At 32.7% G+C, this 13789-nt stretch overlaps 3 non-coding genes across 3 annotated transcripts; 1 reads left to right on the forward strand and 2 right to left on the reverse strand.

Moving 5' to 3' along the window:
* Positions 1-3793: 3793 nt before the first annotated feature.
* On the reverse strand, positions 3794-3864 carry TRNAG-GCC (transfer RNA glycine (anticodon GCC)). Its single transcript has one exon. It is a non-coding gene; the product is annotated as a tRNA-Gly (tRNA).
* Positions 3865-3945: 81 nt separating this feature from the next.
* On the reverse strand, positions 3946-4018 carry TRNAA-AGC (transfer RNA alanine (anticodon AGC)). The gene has a single exon. It is a non-coding gene; the product is annotated as a tRNA-Ala (tRNA).
* Positions 4019-4486: 468 nt separating this feature from the next.
* Positions 4487-4591, forward strand: LOC131069864 (U6 spliceosomal RNA). The gene has a single exon (XR_009112242.1). It is a non-coding gene; the product is annotated as a U6 spliceosomal RNA (small nuclear RNA).
* The last annotated feature ends 9198 nt before the right edge of the window (positions 4592-13789 follow it).

Consider the following 13789-nt stretch of genomic DNA (forward strand, 5'->3'; position numbering starts at 1 on the left):
CTACGGACTTGAGGTCACAAGGGCATCCTTCACCCAAGGACCGCCTATGTTCATGCTTTCAAATGGGTCAAAGTCGCATGTAGTTTTCCTTAAGGTCTCTCAAGGACCCCTACACATAGGTACCCATAACCAAGACTTGTTAATGTTTCCCTTTGACTAATAATAGTTATATGTAGTTAGATAATCATAAGTAGTTCACCATTTGGCAACCCATATTGCAACACCTTCCATCCTCGTGGGTTGTTATCTCAGCTTAAACCTAATCCAATTATTCAACATGAGTATTCTAAATCTCTTATAGGTTCACTTCCTTAACACAAAGGTTGGGTGACTTCTTGATTCTCTTTGTTCACATAAACTACACTTATCACTGGACCAAGACACCATTCCATAATTGGAGCATAAACAAGATTTAAACTAATATAGTCATAGTTACCCAGTTACCACATCCAAAGAGTTATATCTTGGGGAAAATCATGTGAGGTTTAATCAACTATTATAGAGTTGGGGTCCCTTACTACTCTAATTAAGTGTGATTAGTGCCTAAGCCATACACAAGATATATAGCAACCACTATATCATTTATATCATCATATGAAGATGCATACTCAATAATAGGAATAATAATATTCTCAACTCTCTAATTTCCTTTACCCTAGCCCTATGGTATAACCCCTTATTATTATGATACTCTAGCATATAGATGAGATAATTTATTCATACTTAATCGTCTAAATTCTTAATACGACCTTGATGGTCAGCAATAAGGTATCAAGAGAAGTTTCATAGCATGATTACATAAGGTTAATCATCTTGATAACTTATCTCAAGAAACCCTAATTTTTCTTCTCATCTTCAATTCACCAAATAAAATTCAAGTTCATTGCCACCCGATTTATACAAACATTATCTAACATTATTAAAATATAATCATATATGGGAATATAGAACATCATCATCAACATAAAATGGTTTGAATATATTCAGTTATGAGACATAAGTAATCAAGATTTGATTTTAAAGCAATAATTACGTTAAGCTTCAAATGACTCTTATGAAGATGTTTTACTACATAACATAGGTCAACGATTTTAATAACATGTTCCTATGATGTCCATGAATTATATATTTGAATTAATGCTATCATTATTCATCTAATCCTTTTTATTTAATCTAATCAACATAGGAATTCTAAAGGAGACCTTTTATCAACTTACACCATCCTCAAGTGATTCATTAATACCCTAATACAAGATATTGCAATAACAACAATTGTCATGATATAAGGTGGTAAGGTATGAGACTATTGTCAATCAAGAATTTAGGTTCCAATTACCTCCCACCATAATTACATTACTTGCCATAATATTGGCCCAATAATATTTTGTTGGAATCCGAGAACACTGAGAGGACCAATCAGTGTTCTACTGGAATGGAGAAATTTAACCTTTTTAATACAACAACTCAACAATCGGTAAACATAAAAGAATATAACAATAAGCAACATTGCAGCCACAAAGATGAACACCATAACACCATAGATTTATACGAGGAAAATCTCAAGGAGGAAAAACCATGGTGGCATTGGAGACCCACAATATCTATCCATTGATCAAATGAATACATATTACAATAAGGGGTCTGCACATGCGGGAAGACACATTTCCTAGAGCGCATTGCTCATCACAATGGAGTCTCACTGACTACAAAAGAGGTTAACCACCGCAAAATATTCGGACAACAATCCAGAAAGAAGAACTACCCATGATAGCACCAAACATGTTAGGTTATAGTTCCGGATAAGCTCAATATCGGAGGTCTAAAACCTCTTACATAAACCCAACTCGATCACCTATGATCGTCCAAATGCTCTGCACAATACAAAATGATTATTAGATTATTCGCTCCTTGCCTATTCATGCATATATGATCTATAATGAGATCTTACATCACTTTTATACCAACCCGAGACCTAACCAATTAGGTCGGCCACCCAAATGATAATTCAATAGATCCATTACATAATCCAGAAATAAAATCATAAGCCATGTTGGCCTAAGGCCAAACAAACATCATCCAATCAATAAAACATCCTGGAAGCGCATCGAAGGATCCACCAACACATTTCATGAAACCAGTCCATAACCTAGATAGCATCGGACCTAAATTAGATCCACACACGCCAAAGCAATGACACCAATCAGGAGAGGCACAAACACAATCACCATCAACATTTTGAATCCCTTCTAGAATCTGCACCAACACCACTTATGCATTACATCAAAGATCTTCAATAAAGCTCTGTCGGTGAAACCCTTACCGGACCTACAAAAGTAGGCTTACTAGAACATAAGATAACATTTGATCATGAAGTCAATACTAATTGACTGAAACATACTTTAGAAGCATATGAACCATTCAAACAAACTTATTCCATCATCCAAATCATACCCGAGCATATCGGATCGTAATCCAACCACTCTACCGGAACTAACTAGAAACCAGTAAACAACCAAAACAACCGGTGTTGCCATCAATGACAAAACATCAATGCAACACATAATCAGTTCCTCCAAATTGCTAACATATTTATGGTATAACAAGTTATCGTAGCAAACAACATAGTATATTCAATGTTTGATGAATTTCTCAAAGACATTTCTTGGCTCATGGATAACATATTGACACCATGCCCATATACTTTATCTAGGTCTATGATAGTGAAGAGACATGAAACATAATCCCTTATAATAGAGTTTATCAAACTTCCTCAATAGTGGTTTACCATATATCGGGAATCTTTAACTCAACGAAGTTCATAATAACTTAAAATAATTATTCCCCATTTATTATAATATTATGCAATCAAATCATGCCAAGATCTTATACAAGTACCAAGGTTTATGGTTTTGTCGTATTTAATTATGATAAAACTATATTTCATATATCTAACACTGGTCGTGAAATGATACCTTGTCATATTACTTGTGTCGAGGATATGAGTGGAATAATCTTATGTATTCTTGTAAAATATTGCCAATTACCTTTATAGAGTACAAAAGATTTGGAATCCAAAACTCAATAGTTACTGGTAAATCAATCCAATGAATTTCAAATCAAAGATTCTCATAATACTTATACCAAGATATGTATTAGTTTCTAAAACTATCCTACTGAAATAAAATTGCTCTTGACAACAAGAATCCAAAATAAACCATAGTAAAACAAAACCCAACGAACCAATTCATTTATAAAATCATGTGACCTAAAACAAATTGTTAAAGAGTAATTCAAGAAATACCAAACCTACTTGATCTATTTTGACAAATGCTCTTAGAATGAGTAACATACATGAAGCAGGTCATCTGTTGAATGTATATACTATAAAGGGTTGAGTTGATGTTGAGTGTTGGTAAAAGAAGGCTGAGAGAGTCTTGAAAGGAGAGGAGGGTTTGCATCAAATAGTTAAGCAGGATTTGAAAATCGATCTAGAGAAGAAATTAGGGTTTCTATCAAATAATGAATAAAAGAGGAGGGGCGTAGTAATTGACCACCGACCAATAGTCTGAGAGAAAGGGCGTAAAATGGATGAAGTAAACTGGAGCAAATTTCCTCCAAAAACATACTGGAAGTCCAAGCTCCATGGAATACAACAGATCTGCAAATATGAGCGGCGTGAAGCTTGGTTAAATGCTGTTTTATGTGGTACTAGAATTGGATTAAAACAGTACAGTATATTTGAAAAACGTTAGATTAAAACAGTACAGTATATTTGAAAAACCTAAAATGCTAATGCACCAGCCGGGAATCGAACCCGGGTCTGTACCGTGGCAGGGTACTATTCTACCACTAGACCACTGGTGCTGAGATGAAGCGAAGACAGAGAGATGAATTGGGCAGATTTCTGTAAACAAAGGACAGATAATCAGAAAAATGAATTGCAAATGGAGATGCGGGGTATCGAACCCCGTACCTCTCGCATGCAAAGCGAGCGCTCTACCATGTGAGCTACATCCCCGAACTGCATAGGGGTTTTCTTTTTCTATTATTATTGGACAAGAGAGGATGCGCAGCGTTGTGGACATCGCTATGCAGGGTTCATGGACTGCACAGGGGTTTTCTTTTTCTGGGATGATTGGACAAGAAAGGATGCACATCGTTGTGGGCATCGGTATGCAAGGTTTATGGAAACCTAGTTTATCGTCATTAGCAAGAAATTGGGAAAAAATGGGGCATGTTTTTGACAATGGCCTCTATAGCTCAGTGGTAAAAGTGAGGGTGAGGGTGGGTTGTTTGCTTGGTTAGCAGGTGTGGTGAGTTGAGGTTTTTAATATTGTTGATGTAGGTACTTTAATACCAGCGCAGCCTACCTTGTCTCTACTCCCGAGGAGGCGATGGAACGAAGGACACGCGTGGCTTTTACTCCCACATTTACTACGCATAAATGATGTAAGCACTACATATATTGTTTTGTACGGCTATTGTAGTTTCTTTTCGGAGACATCCGATAAAATTGGAACGATACAGAGAAGATTAGCATGGCCCCTGCGCAAGGATGACACGCATAAATCGAGAAATGGTCCAAATTTTTTTAATACTATTCTACTTATTCTTTTTTTTCTCTTTTTTTGTTTTTATTTTTTATTTATTTTTTTTATTTTTTATTTTTTTATTTGGTACATTTGTGTAGGTCATTTAGGTCTTAATGAATAAGTGATGTAGGTTATTTAGATCTCAATGAATAAATGATAGAAGATAAAGGGATCGATACAGAAGGAAAGAGTAAATATATAGAGGGGAAGATAAAGGAAAGGATAAAAAGGTAAATATAAAGATAGTAAGTGATACATAGAGACGTAGAGAGAAAGATATAAGGGTAGAAAAATGGAGAGATAATTAGATATAAATAGAAGGAGAGATGGTAGAATAAGTATGAAGAGATAGAGATAGAAAGGTAAGAGATTTAGGGGAGAGAGGAGAAGATAGATTTAGAGATAAAGAGGGATACAAATGCATCAATATATAGAGAGGGAAAGGGAGAGATAAAGTTAGAGAGATCGGGATGTACAGAAGGATAGATATATAGATATAGAGAAAGAGGGAGAAGGAGAGAGAGAGATATATATATATATATATGGTGAGATAAAGTGATAGAGAGATAGAGATATAATGATTTATAGAGAGGGGGAGTGAGTGTGAGAGAGAGATGGGTGAGGAGATAGAGATATAGAGGATGATAAAGATAGAACTAGAGATGGAGATGTAGGAGAGAGATATGGAGAGAAGGAGAGGAAGAGATAAAGAGTGAGAAAGAAGAGAGACAAATAGAAATGGAAGAGATAAATATATAGAGAGGGGGAGAAAGAGAGAGAGAGAGTGATAGAAAGATAAAGTTGGAGACAAAAAGTGATATGTAAAGTAGAAAGAGATGGTGAGATAACAAGATAAAGATAGAGGGAGATACATAATAATAAATATGGAAAGATAGAGAATTAAAGCTTGACATAAGGGAGAGATGCAGATGGACATAGAGCTGAACATAAAGTAAGAGAGGAAGGAGGGAGGGAGAGAGAGAGAGAGAGAGAGAGAGAGAGAGAGAGAGAGAGAGAGAGAGAGAGAGAGAGAGGGGGGGGGGTAAGAGAGAGAATAGGGGATATGATGAGAGGAAGAGAATAGGATAAGGAGAGAGACAGAGAGAGAGAGGGGAACTATATATAGATAGGCAGAGAAGAAGAATCAGAGTGGGGATAGAGGGGGAGGGAGAGGGATAGATATATTCAGAGGGTAATATAGAGATATAGAGAGGGGTAGGGAGGGAGATAGAATAATAGAGAGAGATAAAGAGACAAGGGGATAAAAGAAGGTATACCGAAAGAGATAAGGAGATGGAGACCGTATGAAATTTGAATCTTGCTTGAGTATGAGTATGCCCATATGGAGATTCAACAACCAATTTGTAACTAACACATCAACAAGGTTGATTACATAGGTTGACACCTAATATGGTGGTTGCACCGTTGATTAATCTTTGTACCAATGGCATAAAATGTTAAAAGAATATTAAATTATTTCTTATTGACATGTATAATTTCACTTTGTTTTTTGGTCACATATGCACTATCCTTTAGTCCTCTTACCTCCTTATAGTTGTCAAGATAAAAGACATATAAGGGATCAAAACATAAATTATTTGTACCTACGATATTCAATATGTCATTCATAATTGTGCTAAGTAATAATTTGGATTTTTTAGTGGAGAGAGTGCTAAGAGAAGGAGATACTTGGAAATTGTATAGGACGTATCTTTTTTCATTGAATGTGTATGAAGTAACAAAATATTAGTTGGTTTGACTCTGTTGCAATTGATTTATTATATATTCTTTCTCACTTTTCTTGTTTGTAGTTGTTTTTCACTTTGGGAGTCTTAAATTACACTATACCATTATTTTCCTTATACCCATAATTAGTTTGCTTTAGTTTCAGTTACAACCTTATTATGAATATACTATTTGATTATATTTTGAATATTGATACAATATGATTTTAATTCCTCCTAAGGCCTATTCAACCTCACACCATTCTAATAAATTTTATGTGCTAATAATCACATGCTAAAATGAATTAACAAGCTTTAATTTTCTATCCAACAACCATATTAAATTTAATTTGATCCAAATTGTTCTATTCTATCTATGCATTATTTACAAACTTGATAATTAACTAAAAAAATATTATTGCTATAATTACAAAATAATGTTAAATTATTAAATAAATAACTATAAAATAATATTAAATTAATTTATTATTTGTTATGTAATATTAAATAGAATTAAAAAATGTCAATTATTGATTAATAATTAAAATATCATATAAATGTATAAAAAATATTATTTATGTAATTATAAATTAATGTTCATAAAAATACAAATCAAAATATATAAAATCTAAATGTTTATAAAAATAATAATGCAAAATAAATAAAATTAGTAATAAATAACAATAATGTTAATATATAATAAGTTTATTAAGTTAAAAATAATAAATTAAAAATAATATTAATTTTAAATTTATTAGAATTTAAACATAAATAAAATATGTATAAAAAATATAATTAATATCAAACAATATTAATATTATTATCAAACAATATGAATATTAATATCAAACAATATAAATATTACAAAAATTCATTATGGCTATTAATAAATATAATACCAATAGGAAAAACACTACTCGTAAATATTACAAATATGACACGATTAACATATTTTTTTATAATATAATTTACCAATAAAACTACACACATTTTAACTATACATTATCTTATTTAAAATAATTATAGTTATTTATTATATATCATATTTTAATTTAACATAACACAAATTATTAATTATTTATATTATTATTACATTATAAATTAAATCATGGTGGATAAAAGCAAAAGTGAAAATGCCTCTTTTTTCTTGGAGTATATAAAAAAAATTCAAATTATTATGAACCAATAAGTGCACATGGTCATTTTCACATCTAATTTAGGGATGAATAAAGTAACTTTAACAAAAGTAAATACATCATAAACTTTACATTTGTAATTGCAACAACCGACACCGAAAAACAATAGAGAAAAACAGGCGAACAACGATGCATGAATGAGATCCGTTCAATCATCATGCATGAGTACAAATGCTAATACAATCGTCGATTCATTTTGACAACTCATTCTCCTCAAATACAGAGACGACTTCGACATAATTACTATATTAATGTCAAATTTTTGGTTATGTTTTAGGTCTATTTTGATTGAGTTGTTTTACATGAATAAAAGAGAAGGGTCTATTTTGATTTAGTCATTTTACATGAATAGAGGGGAGGGTCTATTTCGATTGAGTTGTTTTATATGAATAGAGGGGGTGGGGGGGGTGGCTAGTAGTTATGGTGTTTTAGTAGATAAATTCAATAAAATTTGTTATTATTTTGAATGCAAATATATAGATTTATTAATCAATGGTTGATGATTTTTGGTTAATTACTTATTCATCCATCTTTTGATAGCAAATTATTGTTATATTGCTTATATATTTATTTTTAGAAGCTTGATCAAGGGTGTATTGAAGCTTCTATAATATAGATTTTATGTCATTTCTTGTTATATTCTTCCCTTGTCAATTTATTTCATTACAAATGGTATTAAAGAATTATCTTATTACAAGTCTAGGGATAATGGTTTGATGATGAATCTTATACATCATGATTCTGTCTTTTAACCAGACACTATGATGACTGGTGTCAAAAACTGAAGCACGATTTCTTCTTTTTAGTAGTGTTAGCAGTGAATTATACTTTCAAAGTTTTGTTTGTCCCTTGAGATAAGTATTGGATCAGTTGAGAGTTGTATTAGTGTCTTCATTGTCCAAGCTCTTTACAGTAAGAATTTAAGAAACCCCTACAATAACTAGAATGGTTTGATGTGTGTAGGTATTGTAGGGTTTTTCTTTTTATCTTTCTTTATAATAATTTCATAGTTGGGTAGTTAGATCATAAAAGGACCCATTTTCAATGACAGGATAAGGGAAAGGATTCAATAGATGAACATGTTCCAGTAGTTTTTATAGCATTTGTTGATTTACTGTTGAATATTTTTAACAATATTGTACCAATAGTTGTCACTTTAAAGTTGCTAGTGTTGATGATGACTATTAATAATTGAATGAAATGTAATAATTAGATCTAAAAAGTAACAAATCATGTGATGCCACATTAGCTCACCAATAAAACATGACTTAGTACACAACTATTGACCTCACTTTTTTAGGGCCTTTTGGGACACCTCAACAAAAAGCATCTTGATGTGGCATCATATTTGATGACGTGGTCTTGAAACCTTAGTTATAAGTAGGGGACTTGCCAACTAAAAAATTGGGAGTGATTGAAATTTTCATATAAGATTTTATGAAGTGTGAAGCTAGGGTGCATAACTCTTGGCTCCTCACCCCTAGGTTAGAGAGGAAACTATGGACCACTTGCTTAGTGTCCATCACACAATTGTCGATTTTGATGTATGTACATTTGACCATATTTATTAACTATTAAAAATCACAATTTCATGTTTTGGGTCTAGAATTTTCTATGGTTTTTTATTATTTTTTATATTTAATTATAGTTATAATGAATTAATGAATATGGTCGTATATGCATCCTCATAAATAGGGTCTAGAATTTGATAGTTTTACAAGGCCTTCTAGAACTCTATTGGCAAGGATTTGTATAATTTTGGCCTCAAAGATTTGCTCTCAAAGTCATTAGGTAAAGTTATAAATGAAGAAAATATCAATCTCATACCTATGTTTAGAGGTCTGAATGATATCTGCAATTTGAGGCCTATCACCTTACTCAATGTTTCCTATAAAATCATCACCAAAGTTTTGGCTTTAAAAGTGTATAATATCTTTTCACAATTGTGCAACCAGAGAAAAATAGTTTTATTAAATGACCCTTTATTCTAGCCATGCTTTGAGCTCTAGGGTTTGGGCCTCACTTCATTCCTTTTTTTACTATGCTCCTTGTTGATGCCTTGGATTGTATCACTATTAGTGGACAACAACCAAGGGCCTTTGGGATTTTAAAGTCTATTCAAACAGTTGTCCATTGGCCCCTACTCTTGACGTGCTTGTAGCTAAAGGCTTTGGTTAACATCTAGCCCACTCTATGTCTTAAGGTTTGGTCATAGGTTCTACCTTACCCAGCTCCTTAGCTCAACTTGTTAATGACCACTTTTCTAATGATCATTCCTTACTCTCCTTGAAGAGGAGCAAAATATCAAATAGACCCTCAAATTCTTTGATATCTTTTGTAAAGCTTCCATTTATACCATTCAGTGGCATAAGACTCAATGTGACAAATAATCCTTTCATCCCACACCCTCCTGGATCAATTCTTTTGGTTGGAAGTGGATTGGTCATAGGTTTGTTTTTAGATGAACCTAAGAATTTCTTTTTCCGATTCACAAAAACAAATTGTTTCTTACAAATATTAAATAAAAATGTTGTCATATTGGGTCATGAAACCCCTCTCTTTGGTAGAGAAATTTGAAGTGCATTTCAAGATTCTTATAGATATCCATGTTTGCTATTCTTCATGTTGGGCCCCTTCTAAGGTCTTATACATGAAACTGAGAAATCTTCTCCATTATTTTATTTGGGCTTCCATGAAAAATCACAAGGTTTTCGTTTGGTTTCTTGGAAGTTTTGTTATCTCCTTCAAGAATCTTGAGGATTGGGGATTTAATCCACATAGTTTCAAGGTCAAGTACTTTTCACGAAATAGATTATTTGAACCCTGAATGAAGACGAAGACTGGAAAATTCTTGTTCAACATTGTATTGCCTACGACTATCCTTTTGGACAACCTATTTGGAAGGTGATTGGGCTTTAAACCCTTCTCACCATGAAGAATACGGTTCCTATTAAAGAAAAGTTTGCCAACAAAATAATTTGGAGGGCTTGGGAAACCATGAAACCCTAGCCATTCTACAATGGCTCAAGACTCCAAGATGGACTTTCCATCAACCAACAAAATATTTGATGGTTCCTAATTTTACAAGATCAAGAACACCTGTATACACATAAAATTGGCTATGAGCAATTAAATAAATATTTATATTTATTTAATAATTATTCTTCTATTAAATAGTTAATTTGAAAAGATTAATTTATTTAATTCATTTCATGTCCTTCTATTAATTAATTTAATTGAAACATTTATTAATTAATTCGTTATATCATTTTCTTCTCATCAATTAATTAAATATCTAATATTTTATTATTCCTCTATCTACTATCCTATAGTCTCATTAATTAATTTTTTTCTTAATTATTTAATCTCTTTTCCAACTCACCGTTCATTCTCCACATCACTTCTTCTTTGTCGACTCATCCATTATGTGGTTAAATTAATTCAACAAAATAAAATAAAATAAAATAAAATCATTTATTAGCCACTTATCTCCAACTTCCAAGATAAATGAAATATTGTGTACGTACATACATTTCCTAACTTTCTTCTATATTATCTCCAACATCCCTATATCTTAGGAGGACTTGAGTCCACTTGTCCTCTCATTCCTACATCTTCTCCAACTATCCTATATCTTCTCAAGTCTTCAACTCAGTCAAGGTGAGATGAGTGACACTTGTCTTCTCCTTCCCCCTTTCTCTCAACCTTCAAATTCTTACTCATAGCCATCTAATTTGCAAAATTTGATCATGACCGTTGATCTTTTCCAGCTAAGCTCGTGCACTAAAAAATCTATAAAATGAGGTCTCCTAAGTCATTTTGAAACTAATAGCTAATCATATAGTCATGAACTAGAAGTTTTAATCTTGCATCCGTGAGTTTGAGTTTGAAGAAATTAGCAATTTTAGAATTCTTATCATAGCTTAAATCATTTGCATATGCATATCATAGTATCAGTTAACTATTGGTCCATTCTTCATATGCCATCTTGGAAGCTACCAATGCTTGTTTGAGAGCAAATTATCTGTAACCAGGAACATTGGAGTTAGGACAAAATCAAGTGTAAATCATGGAAGGTATAATCTTGTTTATTTCATTTACTTCATGTTACTTCATTGGTTGAAGTTAAGTTTCCTGTAGCTTTCCTTTTTATATGTTATGATGGACTAACAAGTTTCAGGACATTTCTTTGGAGTTCAACTTTAACCTCAACAACACCCATTGACAAGGCTATTTTAGGTGGGTGCCTTGAGATTCTACTAGAAAGGAATTCAAATTTTATAGGAATTAGTCTCAAAATCTTCCACGAGTCTCATTTCATGAAATAAAATTGAAGCCAAGTTTCACCTTTCTAATCAACATCATGAGACTATTGATACAATACAAGGGGCAATTCCAGTTGATATATAGTTCACAAAATTGGTATTAACTCTTTTAGGCCAAAGTAGAAAGATTGAAAGTTGGGTCCAAACACCACCTTCCAAAATTATAATCCTTGACATGGATATTATTGGCTCTTTCCCCATTTTCCCATGGTTTCAATGTCAAAAAATATGGTGACATTTGCAATCACTAGTCATAATTTGGCAACACAAATTTCATACCGTTTGGTTAGCTATTCTAGAACCAAAACTATTGATTTGAGGATGGACCTGTGGTGTAGTATGGGATGCATTGAATCCTCTTCTAGATTGTCGTTGGTGTCGAAGAGCAGGGAAAGGAATGGGATCCACAATGTAGTGTGCAATGTATCAATATTTTTTTCTATTTGGGATGCAAGTCTATGGACAAGAGATAGTTAGCTATTATGGACAAGTCGATCACCATTGTTTCTGCGATGCATTTATGACCTAATCACTATCATCTTTGTGATGCAACTATATGAGTCAATCACTATTATTCTTGTGATGAAGGTATGAACTAGGCACTATTATTTTTGTAATGCATGTATGATCTAGTCACTATTGTCTATGTGATGTATGTTGGAGCTACTCATTATGTATGTGATGTACATTGGAGCTACTCACCATGTATTTATTGTATGCTAGAGCTAGTCAAATTGTGTACCATGTGTACTGGTGATGTGTATGAGATAGTTCCTTGTGTGTATATAACATATGCTTGAGACAATCACAAGGTGTGTGGGATGTGATATGACCGTTGTGTATATGTGTACACTAAACATTATCGATTGGTAATGTTGAGTATGAAACCAACACTTGATGACAATGATTATATTTTCATCATCAAGGGACTAGGTTAATAGATTTAGTTAATTAATAATCGGAGTTTAAAAAGAGATCAGAGATCTCATACAAGAGGATAGAATAAACTCCCTCTAACATTGAATGTGAATTGCAAAGCCTCTCAAGTCCCACAAGAAGATACATAAGCAAGGTCATCATGAATAAATTCCCAAGGCTTAGGTATGTGTATAGTGATTACCCTAATTACGAGAACTTAACACTATCAAGTGCAAGCATATACAAGTTGATGTTAAGTTATCACCACCATGATGAATGAAGAAATTTTTAAATCAACACTCTAAGCTAGATTAAAAAAAACTAGTCAATTAAGTTGATAATTGATGTTAAAAAGAAAGTTGTAGTGTCTAAGAGATGGATCTTACGAAAACCCTAAAAAATATCATGAACCAAACAAAAGTTTGTTACAAATAGTGGAAAAAAATTTACCATGTGAAAAAACTCAAAGTAAAGAGATTTGCATTAACTAGCAAAAAATCGATTCATCTCCTCAATAAGGTAAAAAATGACCGACCTTACTGGTTCATCTTCAAACTCTAGGAATAGAATTCTTGGAAATATGCTCGTGTCAAAAGACGCATGTTTTGCACATGAAAATCTCACAATGTGACTTGAATATTGATAGAGGGAACTAATGTGCGTGAAAATCTCGCCACGTGAGTTGCATGTCAATGTAGGGAACTGCAAAAAATTGAAATGTCACATGTAAACAATGAGAAAGCAATTAAAAGAACAATATATGAAGATATTGCATAACTCATCTATGTTGTTTTCCATAAAGAAAGATTGTTGAAAGAATCTTTCTTCCATCAACCTCCACATTGACATCCTTCTTGACTACGCATGTTTTCTCCATGAATACTAAGCGTTGGAACCTATGGTAGTGGAGAAGGAAATAGTGTAGGGGTGATCGTGGCCATTGTTGAAAGAATCTTTCTTCCATCAATCTCCACTTTGACATTCTTCTTGACTAGACATCTTTTTAAGCATTAGAGCCTATGGTAGTGGAGAAG

This window comes from Cryptomeria japonica, chromosome 6 (genome assembly GCF_030272615.1).
Source record: "Cryptomeria japonica chromosome 6, Sugi_1.0, whole genome shotgun sequence".
In the NCBI taxonomy this organism is placed as follows: Eukaryota; Viridiplantae; Streptophyta; class Pinopsida; order Cupressales; family Cupressaceae; genus Cryptomeria; species Cryptomeria japonica.